Raw genomic sequence first — 15,163 nt, forward strand, 5'->3', positions numbered from 1 at the left:
TTATGACCTTATTTTGAGATGTATTTCTCATCTATGCTATATTTCAATCCCCCTTTTTTAGTTTGTCCCCTATTTGTTGGCCCTGTGCTGGTAATGAAGTGGCTCTAACTGAATGCTTTCAGTTTGGTCTGACAGATGTATGCCAGGATGAATCTAGTGTCATAGTTCATATATTAGAGGGGAAAAAAAAATCAAAACTGCATCGTCTGCAGCATTGATTAAGGGACAGCTTGAATCCCTAAGGCATTTCAGGGCACACTGCTAAAGATATTCCCTGTCAAAATAGGAGAATTTAATCTATTGCACATGGAATAAAAAGCCAAGTTCTGGACATATTTAGCACACAGCCTGAAACACACCAGCATGAAATGAGGCAATGAAGTGGTCTCACTGTGCCAAGCTGAGTATCTCAGGATGTTGACATCTAATACCACAATGCAGAACTCTGCCCAGTCTTGAGTAAAATTTCCAGTACTTTCAGACAGTAAAAGGACTCTGTTCCCTCACACTTCTGTTCTGTTTCCCTCTGGTTTGATATAAATAATTCTTTTTTACTTTTTGGAAATTATTCAATGAAATACTTTTCTTGCCTTCTCAAGTTCTCTCTACCACGTACACACATTTCTTCAAGTGTTTTTCCATTTTTGATCAAGAAACTTCACATTTCTCAGGGAGGATCATTGCAAAGAAATTCTGGGGCCATCTTTAGTACGATCTTGTTTTCTCTTTTATAGTGACAGGCCAGACTACAGCCACTGCTGAGTTTAAAGCTACAAGGCACCCCTTGGTCTGAGAGTCAGCTGATTGTACATGTGCAAACAAATACAGACAGGTACAAACTGAATGGTGCCTCAGAGCCCCCTTTATTTGGAAGAGGCTATTACACAATGCACTGAAGCACCCATAATGGCTCTATTCCTGCATATATGTATAAGCTCAGCAGAAGGTGATCTCCACTGCTCTGGCAGGAGGCACTCAGACACTATTCAGAGAAGAGTGAGTGTTTCCATGTCATTAATCAAGCTGGTGACTAACATTACTACACCCATTGACAGGATGCTCACAGCAGCTATTATTGGTTATGGATGTCATTCAATGTTATACTCTTCCCGTCATGTTGCATTCATGATGTGCTGGCAGAGGCTGTATTTTATACATTAGCTTTCCTAGGAAAGGCCAACTGCTCCACAGGAGTAAAACTGTGATCATCCTGAAGTCAGGAGCAAATGTCTCATTAGAATCATAGGCCTTTAGGATCACAAATACCAACTATTAACCTAGCATTAGAAATAGGGCTAGACTTTCACAGTAGGAGTTACTAATCCTTTATTTCTTATCTTACTCTGACAGGAAAACTTAATTTCACTTTGAAAAATCTTTTCTAAGACTCAATACTGACACATAAAAAAAGGATGTCTATCAGACTTGACCACTAAAAGACAATGCATCTCATCTTCTGCCTTCCAAAGATAGATTCACCATTCATATTCATCTGTCATAGCAACAACAGTGAAAGCAATGCCTGTCTCAGATGAAGGGATTCAGCCAATGTTAAAGGGACTAGGGAGGCAAAGAAGACATAGTTTGCTATCAGATTACTTGTCATGCATGTGTTTAATAAAGTTTACAGTCCTCAGGAAGAGCAAAAATACTTCTTTCATTACCAAGAAAACTTAACCCTAAACCACTAAAATCAGTCATAAGACTCATACAGACAACTTCGTACACAATTTGCATTTTTTTCCACAGAAAGTCCCACCCAATTTTCCTATCAGACAATTCCACTCCAGGTAGTAAGGGTAAGTGCCTAATAACACACAGGGCTCTTTTAGCTGCTTGCACGCTAACAACCAGTATAATTGTGCCTAGCTTTTTATTTCAAATGGAGACTACCTGCTTCCCATCATAATGGTCCTTCATTAGAGGACCTATTCCATCATGATTTATATGATACCTAGGCAAGTTCCCAACGGGAGTTGTACTTTGAATAATAAAGGTAACTTCTTTGTTCCGTACAGATTTTGTGCCAGTTCTATCTCCTTTTCACTTATTCTAGTCACTATTTTGATCTTCTTTTTGATGACAGTACGACAGTACACTCATAAATTCATATGCCAAGTTATTAAAAAGTTTTAAAAATCCAAAGAAGTTATGAAGTATGCTGTAAAACTTGTTCCAAATTGAGTTTTTAGTATAAAAGATAATCCATGGCCAATTGCACATACTCATTTATTTACAACAACATTTAGAGGCAAACAAAATAGCAGCAAGACATTTCTGCACATTAGTTTCCTTTTTTCATTCTATTTTTAATGTATTTCTATATTGATTCCTGACCTCAGGCATGCACAAAGCAACACAACTGCTATCTATGTAGTTCTATGATTCTACATGGAGCTGGGAAGAAGCAAGGCAACTTGTTTTGGAATTTTTATTTTGGTTTACATACACATGCACACAAATATGGATACCTGTGTTCCTTATCTGTAGTTTCTGAGACAGAGCTGAACTGTTTCCAAAGAAAACACTATCATGGTCAAGCTTTGCTCTTACTGCAGAAAGGTCCATTGGTCTAAATGACCTATGTTTTGTTTCTGAGCTTTAGTAGATCTGTTAAGTACTTCAAATCTCATTCTTGGAGTGCCTAGAGAAAATGGAGCAGAATACTGATACCAATTTATTATTCTTTGAATAGGTAGAGCAAAGAACAGAAGATGCAGAAGAACAGGTGAGGTGTATCCTCCACCTCTGAGAATACACGGCATTCTTCTGTTTTAGCTGCAAGTCTTCAGTGCCAAACTTACTGCTGTGCATGATACCATATCCCCTTCACTCTAACCCAACTGAGTTAACAATGAGTGAGATGAGATGATTATTCACCAGGGTGGGACAACTTCTTACACAGGTTCATAACCAATTACAGTTTAGCAGCTGTACTCAGCTTGAGGATTGCAGCCATGCCATGCCTTTTTTTGCTGAAGGGACACGTACAAAAATATCCAGGTTGTCTGAGAAGCCTTTGTTTATATATGGCCTTAGTCAACCTTTATTATGGTGGTTATCTTATCCATGGCTCTTGTAATTTAGTCCAGACATTTAGCAATAGTAAACTGTTTACTGGATAGTTTCTTGTCATGGGATTCAACAAAATGAAAGCAAAGATTACATAGGAATTTTTGGGGAAAAAGTTAAGATTCCTCTTTTATAGAAGCTTTCACTTTTCAGTACTGTCATTCCAAACTCTAGCCCTTCTACCATCATGTGTAAAGAGTAAGAGTAGCCCTTTTGACAAAGAATGCTGCAGAGGAGTGGAAGAAAAGATTCCATCTGGGGACCAGGGTGCAAATAACTGAGGCTAACACACATTCAGAATAACTCAGGACATTCCAGACTCCAGCTGAAAGAGCAATTGCACTGTTATTGCTAAGTTCCCCTAAAGACAGTGTGAGTGCAGAGTCCACAAAGACATCAGCTTTTTCTTGCTTTTCAGGATAAGAACCAAACTATCCCCCTGCCTTAACACAAACAAGTACTTCCTGCTAGGAATAAACTCAAAAATGCTACTTACAATCTGATGTGTCTAATGCTGAGTATATTAAATAGAATATGAAATATCTATTCTCTATTACTGATTTGGGTATTTTCCCACAAAACATTTCCTGAGTATAATTCACAAATTAGATTCCTGTCTGATTTCAATATGATTTTGCTTTTGCATAAAACCATAAATTCCAAAATATTAACAAGCACCTTGTTAAATACTATCTTGTCCACAAAGACTGTACAAGATACCTGAGAGATCTACACACAAAGGTTGAAACAGAAGGAGATTGAAATAGGTGTATTATTAAGAAGTCCCACATAAAAAGCAAGATTTCTCTTATACTTCTAATGCAGCATTTTATGTAACCCCCAAGGCAAAACTTCTTATAACCACTGTCTGCAGGAAGATTTTACTGTCAACATATACTGTACACTAAAGGAACAAAATTATCTCTATCCACATTCACACCAACCCCACAGCTCCTTAAGACAATCATTTTCAAAATATCTTTGTTCAGTAAAATAGGCATTGTTTGAAGTTTCTTTATGGCAGACTAGTAGAATCAAAATAAAGGCACACTTGCTTACCACTCAAAGCACTTGCCTCCTTTTTAATTTCTCACAGGAATGAAAAGTATATTCAGCTTTTCCTCCTTCAGCACCGCACTCTGCCCTTGTAGATTACTGAAACATGAATTTGTGAAGGCTGTTTCAAGTAGAAGGATGTTCCTATGTACAGGAATGATGTTAATTCCTGTCACTCTGAACATCCAAGTGAGATTGTTGTTAAAGCTTCTTCCAAAGGACCAAGAGAATTTGTGCCATTCAGTTCAATGACTTTCTTCACCTCTATTAGACTAAACATAAATGTAATATAGCCAAGCCAGATTCCAAAGGTTAGTCTTTCATTTAGGCGAAATACTGGAGATGCAAAACCTGTGTAGCATTTACAGGAATCTAACATGGATTCAATAAACCGATTGAACATGAAAGGAACATCCTTTCTAAATGCAAATTATTCAGGTGCAATTTGAGTTCCCTTAAAGGTTACTCTTCAGTTCCCTCTCCCTGTCTAATAAATGAGAATGCAGAATAGCTTAGCTTCCTTTTTCAAAATTCTTCATATTAAGTCATTCTGCTGCTTCTGCTATGGGCCTTTTCTGTATTGAGCAGATACAGACTCTGGACTGCTTCTTTTCTGTGACTGCTGAACAGAACATTCCATATTAATATTTTATTAAAACATTTCTTATAAAAACTTAAAAACTAATTTAAAAAGCAGGTCTGAAAACACAGCAATGTACAGATATACTCAAACTGCAGCTTCTTTTTCTTTTTATTTCTTTTTCATTTTGCCAAAAGAGCCCAACAACTCTTGATATTACACTCAAGTGTCAGCAGGTCCCTTAAAGGTATGCACAGCAGTTCTAGATCTGACTATGACATTTCTTTATGATGAGATCTTGTCTTAAGTGAAGTCTGTGGCAGAACTTTTACTTGATTCCTGAAGGTCAGAACCCTCATAATATTTGTTACATCAAATTTGAGACAGGGTTATCCTAGGAATCACATGAAAGAAAACGTGTCATATTATACTATAAGTGTCATAATAGAGGTGTTCTCACAAGAGGGACTTTATTTGTGCATAATAATAGTCATTGACCAGTAAGCTGCTGTTTATGGCAAGACACATTCATTAGAGAAATTCACAAGTATATTTTATACCCCAAACTTGTGTTTTATAATGGGAATTTAATTTCACCACAAGTCATGTGTCAGCATTGTCAGAAGTAACAGGGATGAGTGAAACTGGAAAAAGAAGCACTAGCAGTTCTGTGAACACAGTAAATATTTTGCATTTTCCATGGGGCTTTTTTCACATAAGGCTCAAACAGGACATAATAACTGGTCAGACAATGTTAAGAGTTTAAGCTGAAAATGTGGCTGTATTTTAGACAACCAATAACTCATTCCATATCTCTGTCCCACCTCAGCTGTATTCTGTATTTTTTCAATTGTTTCAAGGCCTCACCATTATATATTTATGGTAGAACACATGAAATAACTGGTATTTGGAATGCTGTAGATAAAATATAGAAAAATAACAGTAAAAAGTTCAATTTTAAAAAAGAGTTGTATCATGGTTTTCAGTCTGTGCAAAGACAGCACCCAAAGTACAGATAATTATAATAGAAACTAGTAATAAATTCTCAAATTAATATCTTCAGCATACCATGCATAATTGAAGTAAGGATTCAGTCTTGTCCAAAGAACATTAGGAAATAGGCTGGATAATAAACATTTACTGATTCTTCTATTAGTGGAATAAACCAGGACTTTCTTGCTTTCTTTATAACTACCACAGACAACAAAGATACACTTGTAGGTCACATATTAGACATTTATCTTCTGGAGCCCAGAGACCTTGACTCCACCTCCATGCTGCCAAGAAACTCCATGAGAGGAACAGACAAGATGGTTATGGCTAGGGCCAGACCTTTTAGCACAAGTGCCAGGAGAGTCCTCTGCCCTAGTTCAATAAAAAAAAGATTCTTCTTATCATTCTGCTATAACACTGTCAAGAACCCCCCTTTTGTTGTAAAATCAAGTTAGTCTTACACCAGCTGGAAGGAAACTGATAAAATTCAAGTATTTTCAAGATTTAATGAGTTCTTAATTTGTCGTGGCTTTATAACTCACGCATGGCCGACTAACTTTTAAACCCTCAAACTTTGCCTGCTTTAAGCTCTCACAGAAAATGAGGGCACAGCCTCATTTTGAAGCTCACATCCCATAGTAAGGTAACGGCTGGTTTTTTGACGGATGAATCAGCTGCACATGAACTGCCACTGTACAAAAGCACTGCATGTTGGATGCAATGGCCAGAGCTTTGTCACTTAACATAGCTACAGGTTTTTTACATCCTGTTAAAGAGTTCCATTTCCAGCTATTTCACCTACAAAAAATAGCTCTTGAAACATACTGTGTATACTCAGGATGAAAGTTAGACAAAAAAATTTAAATTAAAAAACTATTTTTCCTCAAAACAGTCTTTCCTCTGCTGCCATCCACTTACTAGATAGTCTTTCCTTAATACAGTTACAAGGAGTTTTGCCCACTTGGATTGTAAGCAATCTAAATAATGAAGCATGTGCTTCGCTCAGAGCCAGGTCCTGGAGTGTCCATGGGCCACACTGGCCTGCCAGAACAACACCCACGGGAGCTCCCAGCTTGTTCCAGGACTCACTTTCCTGGAAGACCTTGGTAGGTGGATGGGGAGATGGCACCTGTGCTGCACACACTCTGCAGCAGCAGATTGAGCAGAGAGAGCCAGGGCTGAGTCACTGGCTGAGGTCGGGTATGTGCTTAGCCAAACTGATAGTACTGCTGACCAGGCAGGTCTCTCCCTGTCCCACATTTTCAGGTGGCAAAGCATACAGCCAGCATCTCTTCAGCTAGGATCTATGCAGAAGGCACAGAATGTTGTCAAAATAAAACACTGAACCACCAATGTAAAAGCTTGCTTTATTCAGAATAAGCTCCTACTGCTTAATACTGAATTATACAAATTTATCTAAAATGAAAGTGAAAATGCCTGTGTGAATTCTGATTCTGTCACAGCATTTTGAATGTCATAGGTCCTACTTTAGCAAAGTTTCCAAACAAACCAAGTGTGCAGAACTTAATCAGAAATTTTAAAAATCCACACCAATCTATGTACTAAATGTTAGTATAGCTGCAAAGGTGCTGTTAGTATAAATCTCTGATAATATTATTCAATAGTATTATTATCAAACTGAAAATTTTCAGGCAGACTCCCACAAACCCCTTATTCTCTGAATGCCATAGCTAAAACCCAATCAAAGAGTCATAATTCACCCCTTCTAAGGCTTAATCTAAGCTTCCTTCCTTAATTTATGTTGCTCTTATGTTCCCTCCCGCAAAGTCTACTTGTTCCACCTCCTCTGCATATAGCAAAGATACATCAGCTACCATGAGAGGGTTCTGATGCTTATCAAAGACTGAAAGTTGTTGCTCTTCTATATTTCTTTTAATGACTTTTAAATTTTAATTAAATTTTTGTCACAGAAACCATAGCTCTTCAGGACTACATGTCATACAAGCACAGCTTTGGTTTTGGTACAACCTTATTAAGAATGAAATCATTCATGTCACCAACACTGCATATGAGTGCCCATTGTTAGCAGATTAGGGCTTTAAACATTCACCTCTGTATTTAGAAACCAAAAAAAAAAAAGGCCAGCTTTCCTGATGACTCAGCATCCATACTGACTGCAGAAGAATGCAGATCCCCAGCAGGCCCCTTGCGTAAAAGTGCTTCAGAAGTCCCAACGTGAAAGTTATGGCTTGTATACTTTTCCAGATTAATAACAGAAAGACCTTTATTAACTTTTCTTTTACTACTCATTCCATACAACCATTTGTTTAAGGAAAAACTTCTAAGTGAACAGCTTTTCTCTCTCACCTTGTGTTAAATGCCTGTTTAAAGAATTTCTTTTTTCTCATAGCTGGACCTTTCTTTACTTGGATGCCAGCCAATTTCCATTTCTCTACCTCTCAGCCTGCTGATGTTCTCTATGCTCTCATTTATTTTTAAACATATACATATACATATGTACATGTATGTATATATATAATTTAAGCATGTTCAGCTTATCTTTGGAAATAACTGTTTTGTTGTGGCTTTGCTTTGTTTTGTTTTTAAAAGAGGGAGTACTGACACTCTTGGAGAGTTAGAAAGAGCTGCTCTAGGCTACCCTGGGGAAAGTTTGCATGTTCATTGCTGATCTCACCAAACAAGCTGGGCATAAAAACCAAGAGGCCTGAAATTGTCATTGTTCATGTAGTTACACCTGGATACACATGCATGTTTATGTTAAACTTTTTATTTATTCACTTTAAGATTTCAACAACTAATACTTAATGTATACTTATATCTAATACTTACTTACACTCCACTTGAAAGTCTCCAAAAGATTTATTAAAATAAATCAGAAGGTAGTGTAGCTGGAAACAAGAACATAAAAATGATATAAAGTATCACAAGCATACATATAGCATACCTCTACTAAAAAGAATTGCTGGTAACACAGCAGATAAGACTGCTGTATTCTTGATCTCATAAAGGAATGGAAAGTCCACTGAAAAAAGCACTTAGCTAGTATTTGCCTGCATTACCTTCAGCTATCTGTCACTTACAAAGAGTGTCACATTTGCTTTCTTCTTTAATTTGATTGAATAATTTAGAAAAAGGAGAATCAACAATTGGAAAAAAATGGAAGCCCAAAGCATAATATAAGTTTAGATTATATTGCTTTACTGGTATTTCCTTAGAATTGCATGCCATTGTGCAAAGTCTTTTGGTAATGAAATAACGTGATGTTTATGAAATGTAAAAACATAGGAAAACATAAATATGCATTCTTATTTTCTGACAATGCATTTGAAAAAGCCATTTTTTCCCTTACTGGGTTTTTTTCCTATCTTCACAAACATTGTTATTTTGGACTTCAAAGGTCTTTTAAGAACAGGCATACTTTCTCACAGTAATTTTCTCAAGTGTTTGAGAGAAAAACAACAAATACGAACATGTCTTAAGGATTTTATTAAAAATCACTTACCTTAATCAATCATGCTTATCTGGTTGGTTATTAAGTTTCATACAACTTATTACCCACTACAGAATTTATTAGGATAAAAAATTCTGAATTTCCTACACAAAAATAGAAACGCATATGTGAGCAAACCAAATTTTAGCCCTTAAACAAAGTAAGAGTAATGAACAAAGTATTTTTACTTTAATGTTTGCAATTTTATCTTTACAGGTAGTATTAGGCCCTGTCAGGGATTAATCCCAGCCAGTAACTAAGCACCACCAAGCCACTCACTCACTTCACTCTGGTGGAGTGGGTGAGAGTCATGAGGGTAAGAGCACGAGAAGTCAGGGGTTGAAATAAGGACAGTTCAATAGGTAAAGCAAAAGCTGTGCACACAAGCAAAGCTGAAGAATGAATTCATCCACCATCTCCCACAGGCCAGCAGCTGCTCAGCCATCTCCAGGACAGCCAGGGCTCCACCACACGCAATGGTGACTTGGGAAAACAAACACTGTCATTCCAAATGTTCCTCCCTCCCTTCTGTTTTCCCCAGATTTATATGCTGAGCATGGCACTATGTGGTTTGTAACATCCCTTTGGTCAGTTGGTGTCAGCTGTGCTGTGTCCCCTCCCATATCCCTGTGCAACCCCAGCCTTCTCACTGATGAAGCAGTACAAGAAGCAGAGAAGGCCTTGATACTGTGCAAGTGCAGCTCAGCAATAGCAAAAACATCTCTATATAACCAAACTGTTTTTAGCACAAATCTAAAACATAGCACCCTACCAGCCACTGTGAAGAAAATTAACTCTACTTCAGCCAAAACCAAAGCACATGCCATTAATTTGGATTCCAATTGTGAGCAATTAGTCAATATCTTGAAGAAGCTCTATAGACTTTAAGAGTCTTCTGGACTTAAATTGACATAAATGACATGGGAAATTTGGGTCAAATATTCAAAGATTTTTTTCTTTCGGATTAAACCCTGAGGCCTTTTAGTAACATTGTTTCTAAGTAAAATAAATATTTACTGTTTCTGATATTCTGCCTCCAGGCAATAGATGCAAGAAGAAGAGTGTGATTCAGTAGCTTGTTAAATATCTTAAGTGATATAATAATACTTGCATTTTTTGTAGACTGTGTATCATGCAGCTTCCTTTTCCATCTGCTTTCTTTTGCTATTAAAAAAAGTACATGTAAAAGAAGAAGAAACTAAAGCCAAGGTTCTTGTTGATTGCATTGATTCCTCACAAACTTTAGTAAAATAAAATGTAGACTTACTGCCAGGATGGTTTTGTTTTTCTTTCTTTGTATAAGCTAGCTCAGACTGTTTCTAATTTAAAAAGCAGATCTTATTTCAGAGTTTGGTAACTATCACTGAGGATTTATTCAATTCACTAATATTCACTCTTGAATAAAAAGCTGACATTTATATCTAAAATAATGACTGTCATAATTCATATGTCACAGAAAGTCACAGTCCACAACAATGACAGCTTTTTCATATCACCTTTTCTTAACAAACATCTCTGGTCGTTAGATCACAAAAATTCAAAAGGGATTAAATGAATGATTTTGAACAGCATTGTGTGTCATCTTTGGGTTTAGCTCAGCCCATGTGTAAACAGGCTTAGCATTGTCATTGAGAATTGTACCCATTTATGCCAGGGATTAACATGCCAGCATCTCTCCCTGTGAAATCAGAGCTCCATGCTAAAAATGCAGCTTCTCGCTACTGTTATTTTCTTTTCATTTTAAGTAAATGCATATTTAACTACAGGCTGCACTGGTAGTTTGCAGGGATGGAGATTAAACCTGAAGTGAGCACAGAAGACTCAACTCTGCTCCACTTCAGAGTAAAAATTGTTTCTCTGAGGGATTGTCACCCACATGCAAATGCTGGAGTGCAAATCTCCTCCTTGAAATGCCTCACACTGCCTTTTCACTTTTCCACCCACTACTCTTTCTCATGCTCTCACTGTTGAGTTTAATCAATGTCATTGGAAGCTAAACTGCCCGATTCCACAGAACAACATCTGATTACTGTGCTTAGTAGGGAACGGAGCAAACAGAGCCATTAAAAATGGCAAAGCCTGTCCTAGTGTAAAATAAAAGACTACTGGTAGGTTTGGATTCTCTAAGCCCATCTGCTAAATGCTACACTGCACAACAACCCTTTTATTCAAGTTGAAAGATGCACTCCTCCATTTAAAGAGCACTTGTCATATCAGAAGGAAATGGAGGCTAGAGTGTGCCTGACACTAAGGAAAGAAAAAATTAGTGCTGGCTTTGTAATGAAACCCTCCAAAACAGCCACTCTTCACTGAGCATAATTAATTAATTGTAACTCTTATAGCAAACCAACTACTTTCATTCTTTGGCCTTTGGCTTGTCCACGTGCCAGTTTACAGTCAGGAGTGAGGGGAGTGTGGCAAGACTGTTGTCTCCCTCCTGCTCTCTCAGGAACTGTACTGAATTTGTCATTCCATATCAAATAGTAAGTGCTGTATGATTGCTACAGGATTACATGTTGTCATGCCAATTATTCTGTTCTCTATTTTTCTCCATTTTCCCCCTCTATCTTTTCTTAATTTGGTAACTGTGTCTACTAGACCCATTTTGTATCCAGGTGTATTCTCCAGCTCTGCTGTTGAGCTGAATGTTGAGCAATGTTAGGATCTCACAAAAGGTAACGAGAAATGTTTTAGGATTGTTATTTCTTTGTTTCTTTGGTTTCTTAATTGAAGCATTTAAAAATCTTGAAAAGTAAATATGCAAAATTTCCCATTCACACATATGAAAATGAACATGGAAAAATCTAATACAATCACTTTTTGGTAACTCACCAACCTTGTTAACATTGCAATTCCTTGTTTTAACAGGGCATGGTGATAAATATATACAATCAAAGTTTGCTGCCTGCCAACTTGACTAATTTATCTTGCTTTTTCTATCATGTAAAGGTATAAATTAGATCTTCTAAATACTAAGACATAACATTATATGACATTCTCACACTATCATTCAATTCCCAAAGCTGTTTTCATATGAAAATTCCTAGAGACATGAAAAAACTTCACTATCTATTTTTGCTTCATCTTTTTCTTCTCACTGAACATGACACACTACAGAGAAGACTATACATTGGATTCATGCAGTAGTTATAGAGCATTCTATTTTTATATTATACTTAAAAATTTTAACATTTTGGTTGTTTTTATAACTAGGAGTATACACCAACTCTGTTTTTAAAATTAATTTTAAATTTCATTTAGTATCAAAACACAGGAAAGCCTGGATTATTCTTAATCTAATTATTTATCAAATTCTATATGTCATCTGTGGGTTTTGGCCTTATTAAGCTAATTCACTTGCTTCCCTAATCTTTTGAATTCCCTTCAAAATTGTAGCAACCCAATCAATAAAATATCCTCTGAAAATGAGACTATCTTGTTGCTAACTCCTTTTTCACAGCAACAATTGACAAGATAGCTTTAGCTAACATTAAGTATACAAAGCTTCAAAACACGGATATTAGCTTTAATATTCTTGACATACATTATACCTCAAATAAGTGAAATTTTCAGCCTCTTGGATAAGTGCTCCTCTGCAACCATAAGTGTTTTAAAATAACAAAACATATTCCATCTCTAAATTGCTGTGATCCCAGATGAAGCCTATTCTGCTATTTTTTTCAAGTTTTATTTCTAGTTTATACAAATTCATTATAAGTTCTGTTGAACAGATGCAAGTATAACAAAAACTGATATTGGGAGGCTCTTCACAGTGATAATCTGCAGATATTGTCTTGATTTAAATGGGACATCATCAGAACACATGGAGTAAATTTAATTGTTCTACCTTGATTGCACACAATCAGGATACAGACACTTCTGTTATTCTCTGGTATTTGCTTCCCAGGAGGTTAGGAATGTAGCTTCTGTCACTATAGGATTCTACTTGAAAGAAGGTAAAAACATTTTTCCCTAAGGAGAAAGCAAAAGCAGGTGTATCACACACTTGCCTGCGCTGTTGAAAACTTGTGCATAGCACATACAAACTACAACAAATGAAACATTCAATCTTTTAAATATATTGAAATGGATTTTGCACATATGGATGAAAGAGAAAACCTGTCATAAAGATGTGAAAATACATTACCATTTGGGAGAATAAAAACTTTGAAGATAGGTCTTTCTACCTTCAGTCCTTACACTGATTGCTTTGCTTACCCAGATTTCACCATATTTTTGAGAAAAATAGTTCCCTTTCTCGTCTCGCCTCCTCTATTTTTTAATTTATATAATTTAATTAATTAATTTCATTTCATTCATTTCTAGGCCCAAGGTCCTCACCCTGTCCCACTGTATCCTCTTACAATCTTCTCCATAAACAATGTCCACAGTGTCCTGTTCCTCAGTTCCCTGTTCTACATTTTGTTTTTCTTGGTTAGTCTATCCAAGATTGCTTCTGACCCTAGCTCCCAGAGGAAACACTCACTCCCTCTCTTGCCTGCCTTTGAGCTGCATCTTCATCTTTCTGCCCTCTTGCTTTCCAATCAGGCAAGTTCTCCTTTTAGTTGTTTGGTACTAGCAAGAGGTGAAGGATGTTCTCTCAACAGAGAAGTTTCCTTCTCAGCTCAAAGCCCAGTCCAGGCATGACCTGCATGCCAGGAGGCACAGTTAAAAAGGAGAACCTGCTAAAATGCCCATGGCAATCCATGTAGTTCTTACTGACTTCATAAAAAATGCAGCCACATATAGGAGACTTACCTTGTCCAAATCCTGGATGATTCTTAAGAGAAGGGGAACTGGCACATAACTGATGAATAAAACCCCTCATGTCCATCCTTGTTCCAAATGTGGAGAGAAGTTTACATATACTGAAATGCAAAGTGAACTGTATTATTAACAAAAGCAGTGTTTAATATTTTTGCAACATGTATACATGTTTTATTTCCAAGGTTGTTCAACTACCCGTTATGAAGATGCTCTATGGAGAAGAAATGGTTTATATGTGAACTACTATCACAGACAATATACCCATATTCAAGGACACATTGGGTGGGACTTTGAGCAACCTGGTCTAGTGGAAGGTGTCCCTGTCTGCAGCAGAAGGGCTGGAACTAGATGATCTTTAAAGTTCCTTTCAATCCAAACCATTCTATGACTCTCTGACACTTGACTTAAAATTATTTAAAAGTACAGTCACCAACACTATCTATAATTTAGCATCTATACAATTCACTGCACTCACACAAAAAGAAAAAACAATCTGTATAGAGGGAAATAAATCTCCCTTCTTTCAATCCTAACAATAACTCAGAGAGCCAACTTTACTGCAAATGTTTGTGTATATAGCTCCTTGGGAAACTGCTCAGTTGTCCATTACACATAGGAAAAAGAGGAAGAAAACCATATGTCAACAGATCAAAGAGCAAACTGGAACAGTGAGTAAAGTTCACACCACAAATGAAAATGAAGTAGCAGAATTTATGTAAAGTGATTTCCACCATTGTTTAATACAAATTCTGCGGTTGTTTGCTATAACCTTTTAGCCATTATTAACTAGCAGAATCAAGAGATTAGCTGTGCAGTTTCCAAGACATTAAACTTTGCCCTAGTGTTCCTAGAGTTCTGCTCAGCATGATGAGTCTCCTCATCATGCCTGCATTTGGCTGTCCTCTTCAGATTCGGTGGCTTTGTCAACGTGGAACAAGCACCTGCCTTCGTTTTGCTAAGAAAAAGGCAATTTTTTTTTATATGAGCCAATTGTCATTGACTATACTTCAAAATTAGTGTAAGAAAAAAAGTTGGTCACTTTCTTTACTTTTTAACTGCCTCACACTTGCTTAAAAACTAAGCAAGGTCTAAACCAGTAAGTACCATGTACATCTGGGCAAAAAATACATAGTATTCATGAAGCAAGCCAAAGCCAATGAAGCCAAAGCTCAGATCTAGCAAGACTACCTTTCTCTAATTGTCATTAGGAAGCCATGCTTGAA

This window comes from Fringilla coelebs (assembly GCF_963513975.1).
Source record: "Fringilla coelebs genome assembly, chromosome: 7".
Lineage (NCBI taxonomy): Eukaryota > Metazoa > Chordata > Aves > Passeriformes > Fringillidae > Fringilla > Fringilla coelebs.